The sequence below is a fragment of the Scylla paramamosain genome, chromosome 1, assembly GCF_035594125.1.
Source record: "Scylla paramamosain isolate STU-SP2022 chromosome 1, ASM3559412v1, whole genome shotgun sequence".
NCBI classification, from domain to species: Eukaryota; Metazoa; Arthropoda; class Malacostraca; order Decapoda; family Portunidae; genus Scylla; species Scylla paramamosain.
This window is the reverse complement of record NC_087151.1, coordinates 32370812-32382692: the sequence shown is the minus strand read 5'-3', so window position 1 is coordinate 32382692 and position 11881 is coordinate 32370812. Positions and strand designations below refer to the sequence as shown.

The window sequence follows — 11881 nt, the reverse complement described above, 5'->3', positions numbered from 1 at the left end:
CCTCCATTGTCGGCAGGGTTTTTAGCGTTTTCTCACCCTTGTTGACACAGAAGGAAAGTGACGCCCCCGTTAGTGTTCCATTGTCTCGCTGGCCGACCCCGCGTGTGGCATTTACAACACCCGCGTGGGCCATTCAGTAAACATTGCACGCAATCACATACACGCATACACGCACTTGTACACACACTCACACAAACACACACACACACACACACACACACACACACACACACACACACACACACACACACACACACACACACACACACACACACACACACACACACACACACAGGTGATGAGACCTTCAATTACCCAGCATCAAATTGATGGTTGGGGTTTCACGCCAGTTGGTAATCCCGTTAAACCTTTTGTTTGTTTGTTTCTTGTGGTAAAGACAAAGCTGGCTAAGACATTTCTACCTGCAGTAATGTGCCGAGCGTCGCCCTCTCCAGGCCTGGCGTCTGGGCGGGCGGTGGAGCGGTCCACGACCGTAAGTGTCATGACAACCCGTGGAAAGGAATCACGTATGGCACCTGAAGTGAGCAGCCGTGCAAGGGTGTGCCAGTGACCGGGATCACGGGGTTTGCTTTCACAAGCAGTCTCCATTCTCTTTTTGTGACCAGAGAGCGGAAGGTTGTGCTCGCTGGCCGGGTCAAGGCAGCCTCGCCCCTCTGCCCCCGCCGGGCTCAGCAGGAGCAGTCGGCTGTCCGGCAGTCTCGTCAGTCAGAATTATGAATACTTTCACCTTGAGGGAGCGGGCGGGTCACTGTCCAAAAATGGCAGCTTAGGAAGGGCGGGACCTCATGGCCCGGACGGGGAAGTTAGGTGTTCAGGGTTAACTTTACCCAGGGCGTCCCCCTTGAGGTGCAAACACGCGTGGCGGCGAGGTAGTGTCCCTGCTGATATCCTTTGACAGGGCCTCCTTTGAGGCGTGCGTCGCGCAGCCTTTGATAGCAGGCAATACACGCTTCCTCCTCACGCTGCCGGGTTGCTTAGTATTCAGTACGAAGAGTCCGCCGGAATGCACGAAGCGGTGTACCGAAGGCAGCGGCAGACTCGCGTGAGTGGAGACGGTCCAGCGTTCAAACAAAGGGCAGACCCAGCACGTAAGGGACAGGGCGCCTTCACCAGTGCCTTTGTTGATTGCTTTCCCTTAGAGTCCTTAAGCGCATGATGAAAGTCCTGTTAAGCTTTCAGCGGTCATCGCCGCATTCTTGACGAAAGAGGAGGAGGATGGGGGAGAGCGGCGCCGCGGAGCTGCTGGTCACGCTGCGGCTCCTTGGTCTTCCTGGTGGTACAGCACGACGCGCGTTACGTCGTCAGGCAGCGAAATAGTATATTCTTGTTTTTTGTGTTGCCATTGCCACCAGCACAATAAATCTTCCTTTTTTAATGCAAGTCAGTCGCTGCTTTTATTATGAATCTGTCACTTTGACAGCTCATATTAATATTATGAATTGTTTCATTGTGATCCAAAGATATTAACGATTCAGGTCATCAATCTTCTAGTCACGTCATCGTGTTTGCACCACGGAACCATAATGGCGAATTTATTCCAAGGACATTCTTACCTGTCGCTATCAAACAAGGCCAATCACTGCTGCTGCTGCTGCTGCTGCTGTAGTGCTTGTTTCTGCTGCTGCCGTTGTGAATTCTGTGTAGGTGCTAAAAGCTTTCCGCCGCACACCGCTGTCGATATAATGGATCACTACTTGAAAAGGGCACACAGATTTACTTTCCCTCTTGTACGCCAATCACTATTTTTTTCTCCCTTTCCCTCTCCCTCTCTCTCCCTCTCCTCTCCATTCCTTGTTGGTCAATATTCTTTCACCGGGTTTGTTTCTTCCCTCACCGCCTCCTGCTGCCTTGATAAGATGAAAGTACACCTCCTTTCTCTCCTCCCCCTGCCCGTCCCTCTCCACATTCCCCTCCGCTCTTTTTCCTTCTTCCTCCCCATCCCTCTCACCGAGTCCCTCTTCATCACGCCCTTGTCAAGGCTCGTGTCAGGAGGATTAAGAATTCGCTTCAACCTGTGTCTTCTGACGAATCGGTCCACAATTACTAATCAGACTACACAAAACAAGTGGTATCCTCTGAGCCTCCCCACCTTTTTTCTCCCCGCCCCTGCCGTGTGTTTAGAAGGGGAAGCTTAATGAAGGGGTGGTATCGCACACTGACGCGGGCTCTTGTTGGATGAAGGGAACGGGAAAGACAAAAGGGAAAAGAGATGCAAACAGTCATGAGTTCCTCTTGCTTCCCCAAGTCAGCTGAGGAAAGTAGCGAGAGTAGGTAGACCGAAGGATGTAGTCGTGATTCTCAAGTTTAAATTCTCATACGCTTTGTTCTCTTATCAGATGTTTTAAAGGACAAAGAAATGATGACTTGGGTTTTCATGGGTGGTCTTCTCTTGTTAATGATGCAAGATCTTTATTAAACTATCGCTGAAATCAAAGAAACATCCTTTAAAGACTCCAATGACTTACATTTGTGCCTGCAAATAATTGTATTGGGGATAAGGTCCCGAAACGTGAAGTATACAGGCGTTTCATTTTTAATACTTTCAACAGACGTTACTGAGACTTTCAAGAGTTTCTTTTTTTTTTTATTTGGTAATACTTCTGCACCATTAGTGGAAAAAAAAACACCCATAAGAACCTGACTTATCACTGTGGCCTTTGAAAATAATTATTATGAGAACCTAAAGCTTTTAAAAAATACAGGCAGTGCATTGGCGTGGGTTTCATCGTCTCCTTCCCCTCAGGCTCCTTGCGTCCCGGTGGCGGCGTGACCTGCCTCGCCACGGGACGGTTTGCTTAAGGGTTGCGGTGGTCAGCCCCTTCAGAAGCCGAGGTCGAGCGTTCGTACTTTTACTCTGGACTGAACGAAGGTCCTCTCTCTCTCTCTCTCTCTCTTTCTCTCTCTCTCTCTCTCTCTCTCTCTCTCTCTCTCTCTCTCTCTCTCTCTCTCTCTCTCTCTCTCTCTCTCTCTGTGTGTGTGTGTGTGTGTGTGTGTGTGTGTCTCTGTCTGCTTTCGTCATTTCCTCGTTATATGACTAAAAAATAATAATTCTATTTCAACGCCTTTTTATCATCATACCCGAGAACTTATTTCGTCATAGCTATGTCTTCCCTCCCATCATGCGCTTATGTATATGTGTATGTATGTATGTGAAGGGCACTGAGTTATTGCCTAATGATGGGCTGGATGTAGGATGCCCCTGGGAGGTTGTGTTTGCTCATTAGACACACTCTCTGCCCCTCCTCTCTCTCTTTTTCCCCTCTCCCCTCTTCTCTTGACCCCTCCCTCCCCCTCAATGGACACTTAGTACTAGCTTATTTTTGCTCATCAATATTCACTTGCCTACCTTTCTCTTGTCTCGTGTATGTGCTTCCTTTGCAACATATATATTTATCTCTCTCTCTCTCTCTCTCTCTCTCTCTCTCTCTCTCTCTCTCTCTCTCTCTCTCTCTCTCTCTCTCTCTCGGTAAAGACCTTTCAGCCCACCACTACTTCCACCACCACCACTACCTCTACTACCGCCACCACCACCCACAAAACACGGCCCATCCCTCACATTCACCAGCACACAACGTTCCTCTCCCCTTCCCATTTACCTCTCCCCTCTATCCGCCCACTCCCCACGTCCCTCTCCCCTTCCAGTCCACTCCCATCGCCAGGCCGCACTCCCTCCCTCGTCGGCCAGGAGCTGCTGAGGGGTCACTGGTGCCTGGTCGGGTCGTCTGACACGTGTGTGCTAAGCTGTCCAAGCTGGCCTAACAAAGACGACTCGGCTCCTTGCAATCCCTTCCCTTTTCATACCCATCACCGCTCTCCGCCCCCATAGCTTCCTCCTTGCTTCCTCCTCCCTCCCTTCTGGCTTTTTGGTCGTTCGTTTTATGGTGCCTATGTGGTGTTTCTCTCTCTCTCTCTCTCTCTCTCTCTCTCTCTCTCTCTCTCTCTCTCTCTCTCTCTCTCTCTCTCTCTCTCTCTCTCTCTCATTTCTCATTTCTCACCAGTCCACCAGTCCCATTCCCCTCCCAAGCCTCTCCTCGCTCCTCGGTCATCACTCTTTCTTGCCGCCACGTTCCTCAGATTATTGAACTGTAAACCTTGGCGATTATATGAACCTTTGAACATTTTTCCCCGATTTGGTCGATACGCGGGAATGAGCCTCGCTTGGACTCGCCTGTTCTTTGTACTGGGGCGAGTAACAGGAGGACACAAAGTCACAGAGCAGCATGGTCTTGCGCAATGGCTCGAGTCTTCCTCACGCTTTCCATGGAAGTGTTCTGTAATGTGCTGGATTTTTATTTTCATTCCCCTTGACCTGTGCTACTTAAGATCGTGAGGAGGCGGCGAGGCGACAGTGCGTGTGTGGCTCTCTCAAGGAGGACGCCTGACCGCTGGAATATTTTAATTGTCTGCACCTACGTAAGTGTAGACTCTTCCCTAACATTTTCTTCCATCCTTTTTTCTTGATTATGTTACGCTTCACTCTTGTTTTCCTTGTTTCTGCTTCCCCTTGGCAGTTTTCGTTGTCATTTCATGTATAATTCTCTTTATCTAGCTTATCCAAAGTGTGGCGTCTTTCTTTTTATTTTTGTCCCTGATTTCCTCACTCTACACTTTTATTTTACTCGTTTTTGCTTCCCTTCGTCTTTTTTTTTTTTTTCGTTGTCAATTCATGTGTAGCTCTCTTTTTCTTGCCAGTGTGTAACTTCTCTAGCTTGTGGCGTCTTTCTTTTTTATCCTTGTCCTTGATTTTCTCACTCTATGCTCTCTTCTTTTGTTCATTACTTCTTTTTCGTTGTATTTTTTCGTCGTCAAATGTCTTTTTCGTGTCATCTTCTCTCTGTGCCCTTGTCTGACTTCCCGAACGTGTGGTGCCTTTCCTTCCATTATCCTTGTCTTTAGCTCTCTCACTCTTCACTCCCTTTCTTGTTCTGCACATTATTTCTTCCCCACGTCAGTTTTTGTTGTCAAATTTACTTCTCCCTATTCTGCCACATTTTCTTTCCGTCCCCGTGTCTCATTTCTCGACTCCTCCGGGATTGGGAGCAGTAAGTGTTCGACCCACAATGCTCCATTAGTCGCGTGGCCCTGGGAGCTGATTGACTCTTTGTCTCGGGAGATTTGTCTCGAAAAACACGGAAAAATTTAGCATTCCTGGCTTTATTGCTGTGTTTGGCTTTATTGTCGTTTTTTTTTTATTATTGTTAAAAATAGTAGCAATAGTAGTAGTAGTAGTAGTAGTAGTAGTAGTAGTAGTAGTAGTAGTAGTAGTAGTTGGCGAGGTCACTCAAGGCGCAATAAGCAGTGTGTCTGATTTGTGTGTCCGATTTTATGCTCGCACGTATCATTGCCGCCTTCTCCTCCACCTCCTCCTCTTTCTCCTTTTATTTCTTTCTTCTTTATTTAGTGCATATGGTTGTTGTTATTGTTGTTCTTATTGTTATTGTTATTCTTATTATTATCATCATTATTATTTTTCGTCTTCCTCTTCTTCTTCTTTGTCTCCTCCTTCCCACACGAATTAAGGAATGGAATGAACGTGAGGCACCGAAGCTTTAGGGAGAGAAGAGAGAAGTGCGTAGATGAGAAGACCTGAATTCCCATTATAAATTTATACACACACAATCATGTTAGAATTTATACATTTTTTTTTTACTTCCTTGCACCACCTCCTCTTCCTCCTCCTCCTCCTCCTCCTCCTCCTCCTCCTGTCTCTTCCTTCCCCTCCGCCCTGCCACGCCACGCCCTTCCCTACCCTCGCGTCGTCCTAATAGAGATGACATCATTACCCTCCAAAAAAGCCTCACACTCTGGATGTCTCATCGGGTTTGTCCCACCTGCTTACATTGGTCAGGTCGTATTCGTGTTCCCTTGGTCCAGTTAGACTCTATGGGGACCGTCCTTGTGTTCATGAGAGTTACGGTACTTTATTGATGGGGACAAGGATGGGAATGAATACTCTCTCTCTCTCTCTCTCTCTCTCTCTCTCTCTCTCTCTCTCTCTCTCTCTCTCTCTCTCTCTGATAGCGTGTAGGAGTGTGTGTAGGTGTGAGGAAGAGGAACCACCGGTGTTACTTCCATTTATTATCATGCAAAACTCCTCCACTTTTACTCTCGTGGACCAAGACGAGGAGGAGGAAGAGGAGGAGGAGAAGGAGGAGGAGGAGGAGGGAAAGGAACGCAGCGAAAGGTCACGTACTCGTATATGCGTGGATATGTGTGACTTATTGTGTGTGCCGTCACCCTAAATTCATCTCCAGTGCTTAGACTTTTATATTTGTATCCCTTCTCCATCTTAAATACTCACTCTCCCTCTTGTCACCCTCTCTCTCTCTCTCTCTCTCTCTCTCTCTCTCTCTCTCTCTCTCTCTCTCTCTCTCTCTCTCTCTCTCTCTCTCTCTCTCTCTCTCTCTCTCTCTCTCTCTCTCTCTCTCTCTCTCTCTCTCTCTCTCTCTCTCTCTCTCTCTCTCTCTCTCTCTCTCTCTCTCTCTCTCCTGACGGTACGTGTGTATATATATATTTCCCTTCGCCTCGTTTTTCTTTTACTTCTTTGTCTCCTGGGTAATAACACACTCACGCCAACCCATTACTCTGCACTAATGTTTTCCATGAATGTGTTTCCTCTTTAAGTCTTTTGTGCGAGTGTTTTTTTTTTTTTGTTTTTTGTTTCCTTTTTTTGTGATTTTTTTTTTTTTGCGGGGTTGGAATTTTGAGGGTTTGTATGTGGAGTTTTCTTTGAGTGTGGGTGTGTGTGTGTGTGTGTGTGTGTGTGTGTGTGTGTGTGTGTGTGTGTTGCTCTGCTTATTTTCAGATGCTGACAACTTTCATACATTCTCTCTCTCTCTCTCTCTCTCTCTCTCTCTCTCTCTCTCTCTCTCTCTCTCTCTCTCTCTCTCTCTCTCTCTCTCTCTCTCTCTCTCTCTCTCTCTCTCTCTCAACATTCACGTGACGAAAAATCTAATTCGGGAAAGGTCTTGGAAGCAAAACAAAAATAATAACAAAAAAGAAGAAACACTTAAACCAAATTGCCTCATTCAGAGAGAGAGAGAGAGAGAGAGAGAGAGAGAGAGAGAGAGAGAGAGAGAGAGAGAGAGAGAGAGAGACTATTTAACTCAGTGCAAGAGATCTTATAAAAACAATGTAAGACTGCAGTTCCCGGTGTAAAATTTATCTTTACAGCTCGGTATATCCTAATGTGTGCATAGCTTAACCTTCCAACCTACCCACTCACCCTCTCTCTCTCTCTCTCTCTCTCTCTCTCTCTCTCTCTCTCTCTCTCTCTCTCTCTCTCTCTCTCTCTCTCTCTCTCTCTCTCTCTCTCTCTCAATTTGTCTATCTATCTGTCTATCTATCTATCTATATATCAATCAGTCTATCCATCTATCAGTCTATCAATCTATCTATTTATCTTTTACCTTCCACGTCCTTGTCATATCTCTCTCTCTCTCTCTCTCTCTCTCTCTCTCTCTCTCTCTCTCTCTCTCTCTCTCTCTCTCTCTCTCTCTCTCTCTCTCTCTCTCTCTCTCTCTCTCGTGCATATGACCTCCCTCACACCCACGCCTGCACGCTAAACTCCTCCCCGCCTTGCCCTTCCTCCACCCCAGACCACACCCACGCTGCCTCCCTCCTTTCCTCCCTGTCCTACTAAGGGGAGTGTTTTATCACAATATTGATACTTTCCTCCAGCCATGACCTTTTCCTGTGGTGTGACCCTCCTCCTCTGTATACCTTGCCACTCCCAATATGACCCGCCACTCCCCCATGCGACCCTTACATACATACGTCCACACTCCCTCGGTGACTTCAGCGTCTGGAGTGGATGACTGTGTGTGTATGTCTGTCAGTCTGGTTTGTTCTTTGCAGTGTCTTCTTTCGTTACTTTTGTCTTCTTGTGTCTGTGTGACCTCATGTTTTTTCTCTTGGTGATTTACTGCTGTTCGGCTCCCACGGTGACCTCTTAGTTCCCCTCCTCGTCCTCCTTTTCCTCCTTCTCCTCCTCCGTCTTCTTCCCCTGCGGCTGCGTTCTCCCTCTCCCTCCCTCTCGCTCCCGCTCTCTGTCTCTCTCTGCCCCTTCCCGTCGCTGTAGTGTGCAAAGAGGTAGACGGGCGTTCCCAGTACTTTCACCTCAGCTAACTCATCGTGGTCACTCTAAATGTTATACTCTCTCTCTCTCTCTCTCTCTCTCTCTCTCTCTCTCTCTCTCTCTCTCTCTCTCTCTCTCTCTCTCAGTTCAGCGGGTCAGTTTATATTCCCATGAAATTGTTTACATTTTCTTTAATAGCCATTGTAATCTTGTTGTGGGGCAATAAATGGCTATGTTTAAAATCTCTCTCTCTCTCTCTCTCTCTCTCTCTCTCTCTCTCTCTCTCTCTCTCTCTCTCTCTCTCTCTCTCTCTCTCTCTCTCTCTCTCTCTCTGTTTACCCAAGCTGAAGGCGAGTCACAGCGGTGCTAAGCCAGGTCCTGACACCACATTTTTTTTGCCCCGCAGAACCGAGGACCTGAGCGCCTTCACAGGGAGAACCTTTCTTCTCACCACCGCGTTGGGCCAGGTAAGGGCGGCGTGGTTTGGGCAGAGGCGTAATAGCAAGAGTGTATTTTCTTTTTTTTTTTATCTTCCTCGTTCTTTCTTTTTCTCTTTTATCTATCCATCGCGCCCGCAGATGAGGTGATGAAACCGAATTCCTCACTGAGAAAGAAAGAAAGGGAAAGGAAAAGAAAGAAAGGATGGGGAATAAGGAGAAGGTAGGGAGGGAGGGAGGAAGGGGGAAGGATTGGGGAAGAATGGAAATCTGTGAGAATGAGAAAAAAAGGATGTAGAGAGAGAGGGAGTGGAAGGGATGTGGTCTAATGGAATGGGGAATGAGGAAGAAATGGTTAAGAGGAAAAGACACACACACACACACACACACACACACACACACACACACAGAGAGAGAGAGAGAGAGAGAGAGAGAGAGAGAGAGAGAGAGAGAGAGAGAGAGAGAGAGAGAGAGAGAGAGAGGTGGGGGGATTTATGAAGGAAAAAAATCGCAAAGGAAGAATCAGTGAAATGGAAGTCTTGAGGAAGATGCCTCATGGGGGAGCAGTGGAGTGAGAGAGAGAGAGAGAGAGAGGAGGAGGAGGAGGAGGAGGAGGAGGAGGAGGAGGAGGAGGAGGAAAGGCGAAACACTCCCGATCTTCTGCCTGTCTGACTGTGACTCACTTTCACCTCAGCATATTCTTCCCCTCTCCTGTTGGACCTGTGACCCCACCCTCTCTCTCCTTTCCTTCCTTCCTTCCTTCCTTCCTCCCCTCCTTCCCTCCTTCCCTCCCTCCTTTCACGTCCCCTCGCCGTTACTTACCTTTCTCCAGCTTCCTTAATTGTTTATCACGATCTCATTACCGCTTCTCGGGTTCTTGTTTTTTCTTCACCACCTTTCCTGATAATTGTATGTACATATATATTACCACATTTGGTCAAAAAAAAAAATAAGGTTGCGGGGGTGGGCAGCGAGAGAGAGAGAGAGAGAGAGAGAGAGAGAGAGAGAGAGAGAGAGAGAGAGAGAGAGAGAGAGAGAGAGAGAGAGAGAGAGAGGGAGGTTGGAAAGTAGTTTTTAATATGTCGTTGTAGCAATGGTGTCAATGGTGGTATTAAGAATAGTAGTAATAGTGGTAGTAATTGTAATAGTAGTGGTAATAGTAGTAATTGTAGTTGTAGTAGTAGGAGTAGGTTTATTATTGGTGGTTATTGTAGTATTCGTCGTAGTAGCAAGAGAAGTAGTTGTAGTAGTAGTAGTAGTAGTAGCAGCAGCAGCAGCAGCAGCAGCAGCAGCAGCAGCAGCAGTAATAGTAGTAGTAGTAGTAGTAGTAGTAGTAGTAGTAGTAACAATAGAAATAATAACAGTGGTGGTAGAGAAACAGAAAGACACTAGGAACAGCAGCAGCAGCAGTTTTTCCAATCCACGTCATGAATCCAATGAAAAGAAGGCGAGGCAATCAAGAGACAATGCTCCTGCCACCCCTGACCCCTTAGGCAAACACACACACACACACACACACACACACACACACACTGCCAGCGTCAAGGCAGTGATGGCCATAATGCGTTACGTCAGGCGTGTTGCTAATTAAGGTACCCGTGAGTCCATACAACACCGCTGGTTACAGAGAACGGGACCCAGATTCTTTGCAAACACACTCCCGGAGGCCGCTGCTCGTACTGTGCGGGGAAAAGTGACTTTACTAGACAAGGGAAAGAAAGACAAATCTACTGGTGGGGAATGCAGATGAGCTTTTAGGTACGGGAGGAGGTCGGGAGGTCGGGAAGGGAGAGGAGCGAGGGCGTGTCAGAGAGCGGGAGGTGCACACGGGCGGCGGAGGCAGGTAGGGGCAGGTAAAAGTTCCAGGTTACATCATGAAGAAAACGTGTGTCGGGCGCGCTCATCCCCAGCGCGCGTGACCGCCATCGCCACCTCGCCGCGCCTGAAGGAGGGCCGGGCCCCTTCACCCCCTCCGGCCTCGAGAAGGTCGGAGGAGAGGCACATTCGTTTCAGCGCTATGAATACCATTTATTTAAAACTATTTCCTTCCTGTCCAGCGTGAATAATTCCCTCCAAATCCTCGCCACGAGCAGTGGAGTCCCTTGACACACATGAAGACAAGCCTTTCATGCGTCATCCCGTTTGGGAAATGTTCACCGCAGTCTTGTTTTGTGCCGACACGCACGCTGAATGATGAGCGGTGTAGGCCTGTCGGTCAGGCGATGAATAACAGCCTGTTAGCGCCTCGTATCTGGGAGTGCTAAGTAAAGAAGATAACCTTTCTCAACAACCTGTTTGGAAAGTACCAATTGGCGTCCTGTTTTCTTTCTCGACTTATAACTCCGCTCGTTTTCATCAGGGAAGCCGGAACGAGAGGAACGAGAGGCTGCATCTGACGCTGAGGTTTCTCACCTGCCTCGTAAAGGTCAAAGTGACGGGTCACTCACTCAGCGGCGAGACATGACCCTCCCTCCCTCCAGCCCCACCCACCCATCCACCCACCTACCTGCCCGCCAGACTCTCCCACTGACTGTTTGTGTGTGTGTGTGTGTGTGTGTGTGTGTGTGTGTGTCAGAGAGAGAGAGAGAGAGAGAGAGAGAGAGAGAGAGAGAGAGAGAGAGAGAGAGAGAGAGAGAGAGAGAGAGAGAGAGGCGTGTTGTTGCATCACATATCCTGTATTTCTTTATCATTCTTACGCGAGAGTCGACCATTGGAACTTGAACATTGAGTCTGGGAACATTACATCAGTCAAATTTCAGCAATCAGAAGGAGAGCGAAGGAGCAACTTCCAGACATTGCCTCCGGGACTGTCGCTGTGGCGTCAGAAATACGTCTTGCCTGAATCTTATCTTTGGTCAGGCTTTGTGGATACGCTCCAGGCACTAATTAAAGACAGGGAATTCGTAATGTAGAATCAACACACACACACACACACACACACACACACACACACACACACACACACACACACACACACACACACACACACACACACACACACACACACACACACACACACACTGATCCCAAGCAAGAGTCTTACCGTGATACGAAGCTTCCTGGTCCTGCGGCGCAAGGCAGCGGGCGCGGAGCAACACGCCAGCGCGGAGCCGCCGGGAGGGGGAAGTCAGTGCCCGATCAGAGGGTCAGGAAGGTTAATGCTCTTAATCAAGCGGACATGAACTACCGCCATCCTTATCTTGTTCCTTCTAGACTCATCAACGTAAGAATTTGCAAATTATCCAGTACCGTCTCGGGATAATCGAATCTCGTCGTGTTATTAAACGAAAAGAATTCCACTTCACTGTATAGGTACGCTAAGGAGAAGCTGCCTCCACTGGTGCTT

The 11881-nt window shown here is 48.0% G+C and overlaps 1 protein-coding gene across 8 annotated transcripts in view; it reads left to right on the top strand.

The window, feature by feature from the left end:
• Window positions 1–11881, top strand: part of LOC135104149 (uncharacterized) — a 156874-nt gene that overhangs the window by 104826 nt on the left and 40167 nt on the right. For all 8 annotated transcript variants that reach the window (XM_064011256.1, XM_064011239.1, XM_064011219.1 and 5 more), the window contains one exon: window positions 8505–8565. The gene's annotated coding sequence lies outside the window, so the exon portion shown is untranslated. The remainder of the gene's footprint in view (window positions 1–8504; window positions 8566–11881) is intronic.